Source organism: Carica papaya, chromosome 6 (assembly GCF_054855325.1).
Source record: "Carica papaya isolate Zhongbai chromosome 6, ASM5485532v1, whole genome shotgun sequence".
NCBI classification, from domain to species: domain Eukaryota; kingdom Viridiplantae; phylum Streptophyta; class Magnoliopsida; order Brassicales; family Caricaceae; genus Carica; species Carica papaya.
In genome coordinates, this window is record NC_142314.1 from 7091552 (window position 1) to 7109546 (window position 17995).

Consider the following 17995-nt stretch of genomic DNA (forward strand, 5'->3'; position numbering starts at 1 on the left):
TTTTTTGGGTGTAAATTAAGAGAGTTTTCATTTTGAAATTTGTCCTTTTACACAAATTGGACTATATACGTATACATGTATATATACCTTGAAGAATAAAGTGATCTTCTTTAATAATTTATCAACAAATAGAAAATATCATACAAATGTATATATGTGTGTTATGCTACAAGAAAAAGATAAGAAGGAATGTTATATATGTAGAAGTTAATTATAGCAAACTAATGATTATATATATATATATATACACCTTTGATAAATGAAGCAATATGTTATTGTGTTAAATATATCTCAACAAAGTCAAATAGTTGAAGTCAGAGAAATTATCACAAGGAACGATCATGAAATCAGAAATTATTACTACGATTGAAAAATTGGTTCCACTTTATGCCTTGAAAAAAGTTTATAGTCGATCCAAGTTGAAACTTATAAAATATGAATGTTCATTCTTGGAATACTTTTCTTAATGATGTCAAGTATTATTGTTTAAAATAAGAGTAGTTCACTTTTTAGATCATAATTCAAGAGCATATATTCTTTAATTAATAAATTACTAATAAATAATATTCACAAGTAATTAAAATAATTAAATATTAATCATTGTAGTAAAGATATATAACATAATAATTTTAGATAATTATATTTAAATCCAGAGAACAATTTTGCAAATTACTAAAAGTTCCGAGCAAAGATTCTATCACATCATATACATGTTCAAACAAATTTCTCCAAAATTTAGAGTGATATTTCTAAACATCACGTCAAGAGAGCGACTTCGTCCGAGCTCTCTCTCACTCTAAGTTTCTCTCTCTCTCTCTCTCTGCAAGGGTATGTTGATGGAGTTGAGTGTTGTCTGCAAGCTGTTGAGTTGCAAATGAGAAGGCATCAGAGTTGAGGTCATACGCTTATAGTGATAGTTATTGGGGAGGACATAAACATTTGTATTCTAGGGTTACCACTCGACATTTTGCAAGTACACTCTCATGAAGAATCATATTTCTTGATGTGATAATTTATTTGTCTCTAAGTCAAGCACTTTATATCCCTTCACACCGAAGGATATCGGAGAAAAATACACATTCTGGCTCTTGGATCAAATTTATGCCCATCAACAGTCGACATTGATGCAAATGCCAAACACCAAAAGACTCTAAGGTGACGATACTCAGGCTTGATCCCAAATAATATCTCAAAAAGGGTCTTGTTATCAATGACAGAAAAGGTTCTATTTGTGAGGTACACTGCAGACGAGATAAAATCACTCTAATATTTCATATCTAGTTGGCTTTGGAATTTTAGAGCTCTAGTTATGTTGAGTATCCATAGGAGATTCCTTTCTACCCTGTCATTCTGTTCCGGGGTCTGACTACAACTTCTCTGGTGTATAACTCTCTTCTCAACATAAAAATATCTCATCTCAAACTCTCTATCATTGTCACTTTGGATGACTTTGATCTTTCTACTAAATTGTCTCAACAAGTGCATAAAAACTTTGCAAATTAAGACTAGTTTCAACTTTTATTTTCATCAAATATATCCATACGCATCTACTATAATCATCTAAAAATGAGAGAAGATATATATATTTATCATATGAAATTTCATTACAGAGTCCCTAAATATCACAATGCATCAAATTAAAACATTGTTTTACCCTATTTTCACTAATACTAAGTTGAAGTCTGTGTTTTAGCTAAAGAGCAAACATTACATGGTTTACAATTCTTGTCTCTTAAGGTGCACAAAGAAAAAGTTGACATTGACTGCGATGGATGTCCAAGACAATAGTGCTAGAGATCAAAGGATCACCTTGATTAAGGCCCGAGACTACTGTACCAAAAAATCCTTTGTTGATACCTATCCTTGGGACCTCCATCTTGCCTGAGTAGTATAATTCATCATTCACACCACCCACTACAAGTATCTTCGAAGTCATAAGGTCCTGTATTGCACAAAAATATGGTGAGAATATTAGATAACACTTATTATCTTGTGTCAACTTCCTTGCAGATATTAAATTAAAGGTAAATGATGACACAAAAAAATTGTGCAGAATTAAGTTCTCAGTGATCTGAATTCTTCCCACATTAAATACATTCACTCTCTTTTTATTCGGCAAAGTAACCTCCAAGGTGGTGTTTGCTAAGATGTTTGTATGAGATGTGGTATAATTATGATATTATCTAATGCACCAGTGTCAATGATCCATGAGACATTTTAACATTTATCTGTTTTTACTACATAGCTACTTAAACAAAGAGACATACCAGAAAATCCAGCTACTTAAGGTTCCTGTTAAGAGGCCAAGGTTGATTGTACCATATGTGCTCAGGGTTGACTTCGTTGAAGTAATTACACAATATGAGTATACTGCTCCTGTCAAAACAGGTTGCTTCTCTGTGTTAGTTGCCCCAGATGAAGCAAGAGTGAATATTCAGTTAATGTTTGATTGCCGAGCTTTTCCATGGGACTTCAGTTCTTTTGAGTATCATCAAGGATTGTAGCAATCCTCTGTATTATGTCCAGGCATATTACAATTAGAGCACACAGGTCTATTGGGATTTGCTTTGAAACACCTCTTTAAGGAATGTCCTGTTATTTTGCAATAAGAGCAGTAGTATTTGTCTCTATTTGGATTGGGAACTCTATCTTTTTTATTTGTTTCTTTAACGTTGAATGCTAAGGCCTTATTAGTCATAGTATCTGAAATGATCTCCCTACATTTTTCTTGTTGCTGAATGATCGAATACACTTCATCCAAACTAGGAAAGGGTTTTCTTAACAATATCTAAGTCTTGATAGGTTCATACGACTAATTTAAACCCATAAGAAACTTCATCACACAATCTCTTTGACGGTATTCAACTATCGTTCTTAAACAACCACAATTACAGTTCGGCATTGACTCATAATTCATTAGTTCGACGAACAAGGCCATTAACCTTGAGAAATATATACTTACAGTGTATCCGGCTTCGCATATCTTTGCTCCAACTTATGCCACAGTTGATGTGCTGTGTCAACATAAAATGTGTTACACTTTATGTCCGCAGTCATAGCGTGATATGAAAACAATGTCATTGCATCGCAACCAATGTTTCATCAAAGGATCTGACGGATCCGTTGGTTGTTTCAGTCTTCCATCTATAAATCCTATCTTGTTTTCGATTCGTAATGCAAGCTTCATAGATCTCACCCATATGTGATACTTGTTTGCTTCAAGTAACAAGAGTGACGAAGAGTGTGTCTAACTTCATATTCACATCAACGTAGTATGGACTACTCAGATTAAATGGGCCTAGGATGATTTCCCCTGAAGAAGATGGACTTTGTTGGCAAGTCATTTGATCTGAGTTCTCGCTCTCCATCCGGTGCTCTGATACAATGTAAGAAAATTGTCCTTAAGCTTTCCTGTATCACGACTTACAAGGATCTATGATAGAATAAAGAACCAGAATAAGAATATGCAACAACAATGAAGAGTTTTCAAGAGAGAAAGATAGCTTTGGAGAGAAACCTACTAGGGTTCTCTTGTTTGTTTTTTATTCCAAAATAGTTTGATAGGTTAAACCTTCTGTAAATAAGCAGTACCTCCTCCCTTAGTACCTTGTTTATATATATACACCTTACTTTTTTATCTAAAAAAAAAGTAGTTTGATAGGTTAAAGTGAGGTACATATACCTCCACTAAATTAGCAGTGCACATGCACCTCACATAAACACAATCAACACTAATCTTAACCTGATATACCGATATATACACATATACACACGTCATATGTGCCACTTATCAGAGTCACGCAACCCATTATTCCATTACCCATTGGCTCGGGTAATTGGGCCTTGCACTCAAGGCCTTTGACAAGACAAGGTGAATCATAGAAAAGATTCTCATGTATGTTTATGATCACTTCTTTGTTGCAATGTAGGACATGAGTTGCAACAAACACACTTTAAATTCAAAATACAATTACATAAAACAAATTACAAGAAGCCACCACTATAATCCCACACAAGAAGCTCCATGATTTCATTCTAACCAGCTTGACAAAACACGATTAATTGATTTTTTTTTTTTAAAAAAAAAGCATAGGAAAAACTAGCTCAATGCATGAAAATTTTTAAAAAACCCATAAATTATTTGGAAAAAAATGGTATTAAGTGTAATCATTTATTGGAAGTTTGTACAACCTTATAATGATAGTACAAGGCCTGCTAGAAAAAAGTTGAGGCAAACATCACAAAGCAGAGCCACAACCATATATCAATCCAGCAATGCCCATTAAAAATCTAGTTAATTTCCACATGAGGCCTGAATAATTCAATCAAACTAGCAGAAAATATATGAGCCAAGAGGACCCTCTTATGCACCAAGCATAACCAACAAAGCAATGTCAAATAAACACCATGCACAAACCAATCAACAGGGATCTCAGTCCAAGTTTAGGCAATTTATTCATGAGACAAAACACTACAATACTGATCAATAACACAAGCAACTGACAGATTAGGCAAGAATAAAAAGAGAGAAAAAAATCATAAAGAATCAAATCCAAACTCCGTAACAGATTTAAGCCTTCCTGGACCAACCCCCAATCATTAAGTAGAAAACAAATGAAAATCCAAACATAGAACACAGAGCATAAGATAAAACAGGTTTAAACTTCATCATTCATTTACCAAAAGACATTAAAGGGAGAGAAAACTATCTACTGCATGTATATTCCTCTAAAAATCAGGAAAAAATAGAACGTATTATAGACATGAAAACTGCAGAACAGAAGGAAAGAGGAAAACGCAGGAATCATGACAAAACTGATCATTAAAAAGGACAGAAAAATACACACAGATCAACGTGGTTGAAAACTTGGTCAAGTACCAATTCGCAAATTGCCTCACAATAAACAACTAGATACAAAAAAGTTAATAGGATTACCTGCCAGAAGAAGAGTTGTCGAGGCTAATGTAGCTCTGGAACAATGGAAGGTCCTCGAAGGATAGGAGAGGAGACGAGTTTCAAGCTTGATGGAGGTTTTGAGAAATATTAACAGAGAAGGTGGAAATACTTGAGCAGTCAAGGTAGTGAAAGAGAAGAGGTGCAAGGAAAACGACGGAGGAGACGTCAATCAAGAGCGGTGTAAATGAGATTAGGGTTTTAGAAAAGGGAAGAAATGGGTTTGGTTCAAAATCATATGGTGGGCTTCCCTTCCAACGGAAACATTTTCAAGTTTGGTTTTGTTTTTTTAATTTCATTATTATTTTTTAAGAGAGAGAATATGGACACTTTTTTTTTTTTTTAAGTGGCCCAATTAATAAAAAAATGAATTTACTTCCAATATTTCTATGAAATATTTTCTAATTTAATCATTATATTTATAAAGCTAGGAAAAATAATTTTTTCAATCTTACAAAATAGTTTAAGTGATTCTATTAAATTAATTTTCAATTTTCAAATTTGCCTCAAAAATTTGCAACAATGGAGGTAAATGATTGAATGAGATAAACTAGGGATACAAATAATATATATATATATATATATATCTAATTAGAAACAAGAAAATTAATGGTTACTTAAAATGAATATATTATACGAGGACAATTTAAAATTCTTTCGAACAATTCTTTATACTGCTATAATATATGTCCAAACATGCCTATGTGCGTTGTACTAATTTGAAGAATATGTCTACATTGTTTTATTAATCTGTTCGCGTAATATATATATATATATATATAATATGAAATTTATGTATGGATTAGTTAAATGATTAATTATTCTCAAAACTTAAATTAATTAAAAGATATGAGTTAATTATTCTTTGTAGATTAATATTATATCCTCATTTTGTTTAATCTTATTACGTTAAAAGAAATCTAAACCATATCTATATATATTTGTAAACACAAACACACACACACATATATACCCACACATTCAATGTACGTATACGTAGAAGTGATATAGGATATATAATATGTATATGGCCATTCTTTATTTAGCTTGTTAAGAGTGCCACGAATTTCTCGTCGAACTTAACTACCATATTCCAACTACATATTGCACGCGTAGTGTGGACGGGAAGGGTATTTGCGGATTCGACTACAATTTATTTAACGCGGAAGTTCTTAATTGAACGGAAGAAAGCGAAGGAGATTGAGGGGAAGGACGTGTGTCACCACCAGAACAGTGCTTCACCATTGTCAGCTAAATGGACATCCTCTGAAGTGGGCACTTGGAAATGTAGTGTAGATGGTGATGTTTTCAGCTCATCAAAGGAGGCGACCTATGGTGCAGTTGTTCGGGATGCCTCATGGGGAGTAATTATAACATTCTTGGGTCGTAATTATGGCTGTCAGGACCCTTATTTTGGCAGAGTTATTGGGTTGTCGAGCTGCTCTACACTGCATCGTAAGGTAAAGGGACTATCGAGTTGAATGCACAGCAGATCGTACATATGTTTAACTCCAAGACAGATGATGCAACAGCGTATGGATTTATAGTTGCAGACTGTAATGAATAATATATATTGCAAATGGAGAGAAATCAGCCAATTGAAATCTTTAGCTATAAGCTTTCTTTTCTTTGTGATCTGTTTTTTTAAATATCAACAAACTATGTATATGTATATGTGCTTTTCACATTGATCCACAACTAAACTCATCGTTTTAATTAATTAAAGTGTAACCATATGATCATGATCACTTAGATTTTAAGCAAGAAATCTTGATACTTGAAAGAATGGAATGATATATAATAATCTTAAACTTTATACACACACACACACATACATATGGCAGGGAATTAAGGAACAGTATGTAGTACTCTAATTATCTCTTAATTTACACATACACATGTATGTATACACACACACATACAATTATTTAAGTACATATATTTGACAAAATCTGTATAGGAACATATAACATAAAACCCTGAAATTAACAAGAGACTTAAGCAAAAGAAAAGAATCTAAGCAAAACCTAGCTAGTTAGTGATGGAGTATACTACCATAGTATTGCGATATATGTGGGTGTATAGCGTTGGCAATTTCATTAACTTGAACAAAAAAATTAAAAAAAAAAAAAACAACTAACCCTAATTCTTGATTTAGTTGCAGATCCAATATTGGCATATTACAGATCTAGATGAGATTAAATAATTAATCTTATATAATGTTGTTTAGCAAAAAATTATAACCTAACCCTAATTCTTGGTTTAATCATAAACCCAATATATATAAATCAAAATATTACATATCTATATAAGTTTAAATGGATCATATAAAATGCTGTAACTTTGGAAAAATATAAATTTCTCTTTTAAAAAATTATCTAGGTTTAAACTAGATCAAATTTTATGGATTGAAAAAACGTACGTAGTAAAATTGTGATCTACTATCGTAATTAATAAAAAATTAGCGGCCATTAAAGCAACAAGTTAATTATAAAGGATTACAGCTTGCAAATTGAGATTGAAGAAGTAGAAATCAGAGTTAAATAGTAGTAAAGCTGACAACAAATTAAGCTAATAAGAAATTGCGCTGTGAAGATCTTTATATAAATGGTATTTTTTTTGGATTAATATAATTAATCAAATCTTTGGACCCCCAGCAACACTAATCATTTTGCATTTTAGTTTTGCACTTTCAGGTTTAGTATGCAATTTAAACTAATATCATCTTCGTCGTATAATATTTAATTGATTAATTTAATAAGATTATATTGTAATTAAAAAGTTCCACCTTTCCTTGTCTTCCAAATCTTGTTCTTCTCTCTCTTGAAACTAGATAATTATTGTTATTATTATAAAGTTAATCTTGTGATTTATAATTAATGGGGAGAAAATGTCGAGGAACAAATTACAATACATGTGAAGACTGAAGTAGCTAGAGGTAAGAAAGCCAAGGTTCTTGGCATAAAAATCTGCCCTTCTCATAATCGAAAAAATGTTCTAAAGAAAAAGCTTTAACAATATTATTTATCGAATACCAAGTCTGCATCTACTTATAGTTAATTTTGTTTGTATATATGTTAATCATAAAAAGTCTCTCTCTATTTTAATTAACCTCTTATATACTTGTATACTCGTGTTAAAGTTTTTACAATGTAATATAAATTGATGTGCTAACATTCGTCCTCTTTTTTAAAATTGATAAATCCACCCAAAAAATTAATTATAATATCCAACTGACCAGACAGCAAGAATAGAAGAATAATATAGTATCAAAGGTAAAAATTTCAAGCGATAACAAGTTAAGAAATAATCAACAAGGTCATTTTAGAATGGAGAAAAACTATGGTCTTAATCTTCATTCAAAATATAAATCAGGCGACAACGAGACTCCAATTGAAAGAATATTTCAACGATTCCGAAAAAGTTTAAGATAGTTTTTTACTAAGAAAATCAGAGTATTGAAGAATAATTGTTTTAGCTTTGTTCGGATTCCTAGTTAAACAAGCTATTGAAAAAAGAAGTGGAGTGATGTTCATGATATATTTGAATTATATAAATTAAGAAATGTATTCTCTACTGATTCTTTGTGTCAATATTTATGGTATATCCCCCAAAATCATGTTATAATCGGATTCAAAAATCATATTACGATCATATCATAAAATTATATCATAATCATATCTCAAAATATACTTTCTACTTATATTCTCCCTTAAATTAATATGGGTCATCAATAAACAACAATTTATAGATAAGAAAATCATGTCTACCACGTTGGCATAGATTTGGTGAGTACATCCCCAATATATGCTCATGAGAAACATATAAAAAAAGAGAAAAATTTGTCGTACAAAAGTTCTTGGATGACATTTTATCTCTATGTGCTTTGTTCATATATAATGGATAGAATTAGTGGCAATTAAATTGATACTTGTATTATCACCATGAAATAAGGTGGGTTGTTCGCAAGGCACACCTAGTTCTATAAGGTGTCAAAATGAAACAATCTTAAAGCTGACAAAGGATATAGATCAAGACTCTGCCTTAATAGATGATTTGTCTACTTATTCCTTTTAAAAAAAATATTTTTATGCAATCAAATAGGATTTCAAGAAGATATACTAGCTTGAGATAAAGCGTTTAGTATTAAAACGGTTAGCATGGTCTATATTTTACAAATGTATATAAAGAGATGAATCAAAAGAGACAAATAAGTCTCGATTTTTCGTACTTTTTAGATACCAAATGATGCAGTGGATTGTAGAAATGAAGGTGCTTGGAGTCTCAAATAGTTGACTAACCACTTACACTATAAGAGAAATGTTTGGTCAAGTGAAGAAAAGTAAATGAAACTCCTAATAAGGCACCTATAAAGACATAAATTAAATAATTATTGATCTATATTTTTTTTGTAACTTAATTTTTAATTAATGACCTGAACAAATCCTTACTGGTGGTAGAGAGTCATCTTTAAAAATATATAGTTGTTAAATTCACTCACTGGCTAGCGGTTAACCCACCACACCCCATCCCCTCAAACTAATCTTAAATTTAATGTGACTACCTCCTATAACAACAAACTTAGGTTTGTTGGTATTGGAGGGTTATTTAGAAACCACAATGGAATAAATTTGCATTTGTTTTCAAAGAACATTGGTATTCAAGTATCCGACATCTCCGACCTCATTGCTATCTAAAGAGAAATCGTCACTGTGACAAACTATAAGGAGGCGAGATCAAAAGAGATAATCATTGAAAGTGATTCCACCACTATAATGGCTTGAGTGGCAAAATAATATGGTTTCATGAAAGTTTAACAGTATTACAAACACCATTAACAATGTCAAAAGGAGGTTGAGATCCTACACATTCAAATACACTAATAAAGAAAGGAATACACTTGTAGAAGGCCTTACTAGGTCAGTGTGGATAGGAAAAAATATTTCTGTGTGGCTATAAAGGACTTGAACAACTAGTTATTACTATTCCACTTTGCTGTGACTCTTGCTATAACGAGTGCCTATTCAAGAAAGGTTTGTAATTAATCATACTTGGTTTTGTGACCTTTAATAAATCGTATGGGTTGTATATGTCGTTCTCTTATGATGTTCTCTTATGTAATTTTCTTAAGAACTTATGGTACATACTAAAGTAATACAAGTATCTATAAATAATATTATATTTTTCATTTCAAAAAAAAAATTGTGCAATTTATTGGCCAAACTGACCGATCACAAACCATAATCATAATTACTCTCTCTTAATATTTAGGGCACTTATTGATATTCTATATGTGATAGTTAAGTCCGGCTAGTATGTTTGTTCTATTTTTTAGGTTGGAAGCAAACAACAAAGTCCACTTCTTGGGTAATGGAGGACACCCAATTTACTTTTTTTTTTGTATTATTTACGTTGTAGATGGTGATTCTTATATTTTTTAAAATATACTTTATAGTCATTTCTATATTTTGTGAATCTCTTATGCCTCAATATCATACTATTTAAGTAGCTATGTTTTGTGAATTTATTATTTGTAATTTTTGCAGTTATTTTTTTTTACAATAATAAATAAAATATTTTTATTTTTTAAAAAATCATTAATTAAATACAAATATACTAAACTCAATTGTTTAAATAAAATCTTAGTAGAGATCAAATTTAAACCAAGAAACTCCACAAGGAGAAAATAATATAACCAAAATTACATGTTCTTTACAAATTAAATATAAATATTTCAATACGCGGTGGATGAAATGTTGAAACCAACAATTTTATTGGTGTTAAAAATTATTAAAATATTTCACTAAAAATTATTATTAAATTATCAAATATTATTGGGGGGAAAAAAAAAAAGGAGGAAGACTATATATTGTCGTTGGAAGTCGAACGAATAAATGTATATATATATATAATATTAAGTAACGTATCTGAACAGTAAGCTATTGTACTTTTGTCAATGTATAGTTATAATTTGGTGATGATGATTGATTGTTGACACTTGGCAAAGCTCCTCTCTGGAATCATGCGCATTTATTTATTCAGCAAAAGTATATTCATTTCTTGTCATTGAAAAACTCCATTTACATTAGACCACAATTTAATTTATACATTAATTATTTTAATTATTCCCAGCTAAGCTAAAAATAAAATATTTATTAAATTAATGAAATTATCAACGTATCTTCATTGGATGAATCCATCAGATTATCACATGGGCTTGGCCAATCAGAACAAGAGTTTATTTGCAACTTAATCCTCGATTTAATTACCTTAATCAATAATTAATTAATTAATTTGGGATTGTGCAAACCACTAATTTTGTATAACATGACATGAAACTATTGGCTGTTATGCTATGATTACTGTTTCCATTTTACGTAATATTTTAATTACTAACTGTGAATTAAATAATTTAATTAATTTATAAATTATTAAAACTGAGTCGGCGGTGACTCGATTGTACGGACGGCTCCCCGTCGGGAACTCGATGAAAGCGTGCTTAAGGGCATGCTCGGTGTAAACCGCGTGCCTGTTGGTCAAAAAACCAGCCTCTGCATGTGCGCTACTCCTGCATGCTAATCATAAATTAAAATCCGAAATTAATAAATTAATTAAACATAAAAATATTTAATTAAATTATTAACTTAATGAAAAGTATAATATGACTGAAGGTTTTTAGTTTTATTCTGAAAATTAAACAGACAATAGATTTTGTATCCAGATTAGAATGATAACAGGGTGGGTTTCATACAGATTTTATTATATTCAAACTCAATTTAACGATATGTCCTGAATTAACATTGTTTAAATTTTAAACATAATGAATTAGGATGACAACGTAATGAATATTATACGAGTTTCATTGTACCCAAACTCGATTCAATAATCTATCTTAAACTAAGAGCTTGTTTAGAGGTTTTTTTAAAAGAAAAAAAAAATTTGACGATATCAGATTTGAAAGTTATTCAATTCGTACTTAATTCAATCATTTTATTTATTACTATAAATATAATAGTTTTTATAATATCTTCACATATATATATCTAAAATATGTCTAGATCTATATATAATTATATTATATATTTATATATTTATATATATATATATATTAGATTAGATTTTGAGAAGATAAATCCAACTTATTCTATTTTAATACTATTTGTGACGGTCCGAAACTTGAAATAAACTAAATTATAAATTAAGTACAGAAGCGAAACAATAGTATTAGAGTTTACATTTCTTACACAATAATTCAGATACCTAATAGGGTTACGAGAATGATTATTCTAAAAGAACAACTAATAATAAAACTAAATAAATAAAAAGTAAACAAACTGAACATCCTATTCGCAACCCTCTTATGGATCGGGATCTGGATCTTGGTCATATTGATCTGAAATAATTAATGAAAGAGTGAGTTACACTAACTCAGTAAAAATATCACGGTACTTACCGATACAGAAATGAAGGTTGGTAAAAATCGTGAAAACCACTATTGGAGTTCTTAAATTAAGTAAATTCGTTTATCATAAATAAAATCATTTATTGTACACTTACCGTAACAAAATTTTCAAAACTGACCTATAGAGGCAATAACACAATAATATCACAATCTCATATCCAATTAAGTAAGAATAACAACTTTCGTCTTTTACCTGCCTACTGGTATCCGTGGGGTCCATAGGGATGTTCCCACTACGCGTGAACTCTTATTTAATATTTTCAAGTAACTGGCCGTCCCCACACACCCGTTCGGTATGAGCGCTAAAAATATCATCTATCAATGCCCCTTCGGATGTGATAGTGAAATAGGTCGTCCTCATACCCTGTTCGGTATGAGTGCCAAAATACCAATTCTCGATACCCCGTCCAGTATGAGACAATGTTCATGGTAGGGTTTCTTATGTACCCCGGTCCGTCCACCATCTCCCAAGATATCCAGTAAGGTTACCATTCATTCAATCATTTAATTAAATAATTCCCTGTTTACATTTAATTTTCAGTTTTACAACTCAACTGTAAATCATGTAGAATAAGTAATACATGCATCCAAGAAACACAACAAATCATCATGTCAACTCCAGTGTATTATTATGTATTTAAAACTGTAAAATCAATCAAATAGGATAAACAGTGAATAATAACCAGTTTTAGCTCCATTAGTAACATGTGATTAATTATCGAGATTTTTTAAATTGTACAAAATACCACATTATTTATAATTAAACTTCAATTTTATAATAAGGAATAGGGTTAAGGATTCTTACCCGAATCAGTGTTTGAACATTAAACTTTTAGTTGCGCCTACTGACAGTCTCCGGGTTCCCTAAATTTTTCTTCGAAGATTAAAACACACTTCAAGTACCTACAAATACAAAAAAAAAATCAAAAATCGGTGTTAGAAATCCTTTCCGGCCAATTTTAGGATTCCGGCACGGCGACAGCGTCGTGCTCCGGCGATGGCACCACTTCTCGCAGCGGCGGTTTGCCTTGGGTTGGCCATTTTCGGTCAGTTTCGGCCGATTTTGGCTGGTTTTGTGCTCACCCCTGCGAGAAAACACGTTAAAGGGGTCTCAGTTGGCCGAAAAAATTAAAAAAATATAAGCTTACTGGCGACGGAATTTTTCGGTGCGGCAGCTCCGCCAGCTCACCTTCGCGGTTGGATATTTTTCTTCGATCAACCTATGAGAAAAGAAATTGTGAATACAATAGTAAAAAAATTACACGTATGGGAATCAGGAGGGTTCTCATCGGAGGCAGTTTTTGATTTTTTCCGTGGCGGCGCCACCGGGCTTTACCCTGCGATTTTTGACTCATCTGCCGATGCTTTTGCTCCAATTTGGCCATGGGGGTGTTCAAAATCGAATTTCAAGTAAATAAATTTTTGTTTACCTCTTTTGGCAGTCAGAAATGGCTCCGGCATAGTGGCGGGCGACTCTCTTCTGGTGAATGGTTTTTCATCTTCGGTGGGGGGGCCTGGTGGCTAGGATTATGGTTTGGTGTGAAGTGAGATATTTATATCCGTCTTCTTTTATTTTGCGTCATCCATTGCATTTGATTTGGACCGTCTGATCGTGTTTAAATAGGAAGTAAATCTGCATCGTTCATCGCGATTTAATCTGGATTGTCCGATCACTTTAAATAGGAAGTGAATCTGGATCGTTCATCGTGGTTTGATCTGGACTGTACGATCGCATTTAAATAAGGAATAGATTCAGACCGCTCATATGCGCAGGAACAAATCCGGACCGTCTGATCGCAAGCACGCAGATTGCCAACATGGCCTCCCGCATGGCACTGCATCAGAGTGTCTTGCCACGCGATGTGCTCCAGTTCGTCGGGGTTGCTAACTGGGCGTTCTACGTGGTACATTTTTTTTAAAATTACGTTTTAACCCCTTAATTTTTTATTTTAAAAAAAAAAATCTGCAGAACCCAAATTTTTACCAATTTCTCTCAAAATTATTTTTAATTTCATCATCCACCTATTTTTCTTCATTTTTACATTAAATAAAAATTTAAAAATTTAAAAATTATATTTATTCATTAGTTTTAAATATATTAAAATTAATTTCGAGTGTTACACTATTTTTTATTAACCCTAACCCAATTAATAATCAACAAAATTCATTGTTATAATTATTATTAATTCTTATATGGATACAAATAGAGTAGAGAATTAACTTAGCATGGGTGATATATATATATATATATATATATTATAATTAAGATAGAGTAGATTATCCAGTCATAATATGCAATTATTGTGAAAAAGTCTCCTCTCTGTTTTAAGAGGATAATATTCTATGTTCTTTTCCCTTTTCCCCAATGAGCATATACTGCAGACACCCAAAGACTGAGTGTGTGTGTGTGTGTGTTTATATATATATATATAGGAAGAATTTTGAATAAATAATCATGGGGTTGTACATAAATTAAGTTTTAATTGATAATGCAGGATGCAAAGAGAATATGAATTAATATAAAAGTGAAAACCCCATGGAAAAAGTGAAAGAACACATGCATGCAGAATATGTTCTGATTTCAATATTATAGAGTTTTGTTTTTTTATTTTTTAAATTTAAAAAAAAAAAGTATTATGGTTCCCATATATAATTAATTACTATTTATGAAATAAAACAAATGCAAGTGGGATTAATATGTAAAGTAATACGTAGAAAGGGGAGGTACATCTTGTACTGGTATATTTACGTGTGTGTGTGTGTGTGTATATATATATATATTATATAAATAGAATAATTCCTCCTTGATTTTTTTATTTATTAAAAATTAATTGCAACTTGGAATTTCAGATATTGAGTTTGATGATTGATAGTTGCAACTTCCAATCTACAAACTACTTAGAAGCAAGAAAGAGAAATTAACTGGTGATTTGCGTGCCCATATATACAACTATATATGTGTGTGTGTGTGTGTGTGTGTTGTACATATATATATATATATGTATATATTGTTTTCTAATTTTGGAAACCTTAATGAAACAAAATAATAAATCCTAGTACTTGTTCCGTATTTGGGCATTAAATTAATTCGTCCAATATTAAATTTTTCGTGCATTATAGTCTCCAACTTGCAAAACCAAACTGCAAGTTGCGATTGAAAATGATATTTACATAGTTACTGTAATTATTACTCAAAAATTATTACTATTATTATTAAAGGTTGACTAATTATTAATTATTAATAGGACTATATATTTTAATACCCGTGATCCAATTTTTTTAATTAATTTTTTATAGATGAACCAAATGCGGAAAATTTGATTAGTTATTATAAATCACAATTACTTATTTCTTTAATCCTCATATTTATTGAAAATTTATATGATATTTCGTATGTCTTTGTAATAATTTTTTTAATATTTTAGAACGTAATTTAATAATATATAACGTAAAATAATTTAGATATATTATATAGTAATTTACTTAAATATTACATCATAATTTTAAAGATTTAATATTAGTTTTATGATTAGATGTGAATTATTAAAAAAATAAATAAATTTTTTTTAACTTATTATAACTATCATAATTAAAAGAACATAACTATAGAGCAAGTACCGAATATTCTTTTAAGAATAAAATTAAACATTATAAATCAATCATAATTAATTTATAATATATTTTTATTAAAAAAACTTAATTATAGAATTAATAATTATAAATATATTATGATTAATTTATAATATACTTATAAAACAGAAAACTAATCTTCAATGCCACAATATATTAATAAAATGATGAATTTTATATTATCAATAAAATTCAAATTTATAATTTTTAAATATAATGCAAAAATTTTATCGGTTAGAGCACGAAGTTGGTGTGTGTATATATATATATTTAATATAATTTAAAATTTTAATAACTATTGGCGGTCTCATTCGGTAATAATTAATTATATATTAAATTACCATTTTAAGTAAAATAATGAAAGAGGTAATTGGAAAGCATTCAAGGAAAAATGTCGTGAATCATGTGAATACAAAAGCCGCCAAAGAGATATATATATATACACCTGTCAACATTTGAATATGATATGACATAAGTCATAAGTCATAAGTCATAAGTCATAAGTTTTTCTCTAAATCATCAGCCATATTTTTTAACAATTCGTCAAGTTGTCTTATTTTTTTTCAGGTAAAATTAATTAACAAATCAATCGTCTAAAACTGAACTTAAAAGGATTAAATAAATTGTACCTAGTCTTATAAATTTATAAAAATAAATTGAATTCCACATGAAAATTTTTATTTAACAAATATATGTATATATATATATTTTTTTTGAAATTATCAAATCTCAAATGAGAGTATTAATTTTAAGTAATTGAGTTGAGTTATACAAGCACCATAGAGATGAATTCCCTATATATATATATGTATACGTAGAAATTATTTTAAAAGAAACATTAAAGGAGAGGTATTATGACAAGTACAACGGTTTAAACACTAGCATTTGTATAGGTGAAACTAAAATTACCTACTCATTTATATATACTTCACTTTTAAGAACAAAGTATCACATTATCAAGAAGGTAATAGAGATAAGGTCACTTTTTTATCCCCACATTAAAAAAATTTCAACAAACCTTTGTTTTACATCAAATTTTTTTTGAGTAATTAAAGAGAGAAAATAATATTTATCTCATTAATTAATGATACAATAAAATCACCATTAGTAATTTAAGTCGCTCGTTCGTTATTTATAATATTTATAAATAGGATAAATATATGTATACAACAATTTATGTCAATTTTTAATTTTTTTTTTTAAATAAATATTAGTTTAAGATTATATTGTTTTAGTATAAATTAATTAACACATAAACTTGAATCATAAGATAATTATTAATAAAAATACATGTAAATATCAAGCTCACAATTTATTAAATGGATGACAATGTCAACAAGCAATAGTTAAATAACTGAGGTACGTTTGATTTTGAAATTTTAATAAATAAAAAGCGGATAATATTAAAAAATACGGATTTGAAAATTTATTCAATAATGATAGATTAATTTATGTTGTAATGATATCTACTTATGATTAATTAAAAAGGAATTATCTGTGTTTTTAAATATAAAAAAATAAGTTCAACATTTTCTTTTTTAAAATAAAAGATTAGCAAATAAAAAAATAAAAACTAAAATAATACCGCCCTCGGTTTTGATAACAAACGTGTCAATAATCCATACGCTGGTGTACAGAGCACAAATTTCATTATCTGCGTCCCCCCACGAATCCTGGGCACTCTAAAACTCCGAGGATATCGTCTTCGCCATTCTCTCGAGTACTCCTCCACTCTACTCGCTCTTTAGAGCCGACGCGTGTCCGTCCAAATCTCTCGCGCGCGTTTAAAAGTTCTTCTGATTGTGCAGCTGTGGCCAACACAGTTTGTGTGATTCCCCGTGACAATTGTCGGCAGGAGGAAGCGAGTAGAAAGCCAGATGGGTTGTTAAATGTGGGGTCCACAGATAAACCGCATGGCGGTTTTGTGTGCACCAAGTTTCAAAAAGAAA

The 17995-nt window shown here is 30.3% G+C and overlaps 1 long non-coding RNA gene across 3 annotated transcripts; it reads right to left on the bottom strand.

The window, feature by feature from the left end:
* Window positions 1–1567: 1567 nt before the first annotated feature.
* On the bottom strand, window positions 1568–5211 carry LOC148253264 (uncharacterized). Of its 3 annotated transcripts, XR_015821803.1 has the most exons (3): window positions 4937–5194; window positions 2268–3376; window positions 1568–1942 (listed from the first exon to the last, which is right to left on the bottom strand). It is a non-coding gene; the product is annotated as an uncharacterized LOC148253264 (long non-coding RNA). The 3 variants fall into 3 exon arrangements; XR_015821802.1 differs by having other exon boundaries at window positions 1568–3376; window positions 4937–5211; XR_015821804.1 differs by having other exon boundaries at window positions 1568–3433; window positions 4937–5211.
* Between the last annotated feature and the right edge of the window lie 12784 nt (window positions 5212–17995).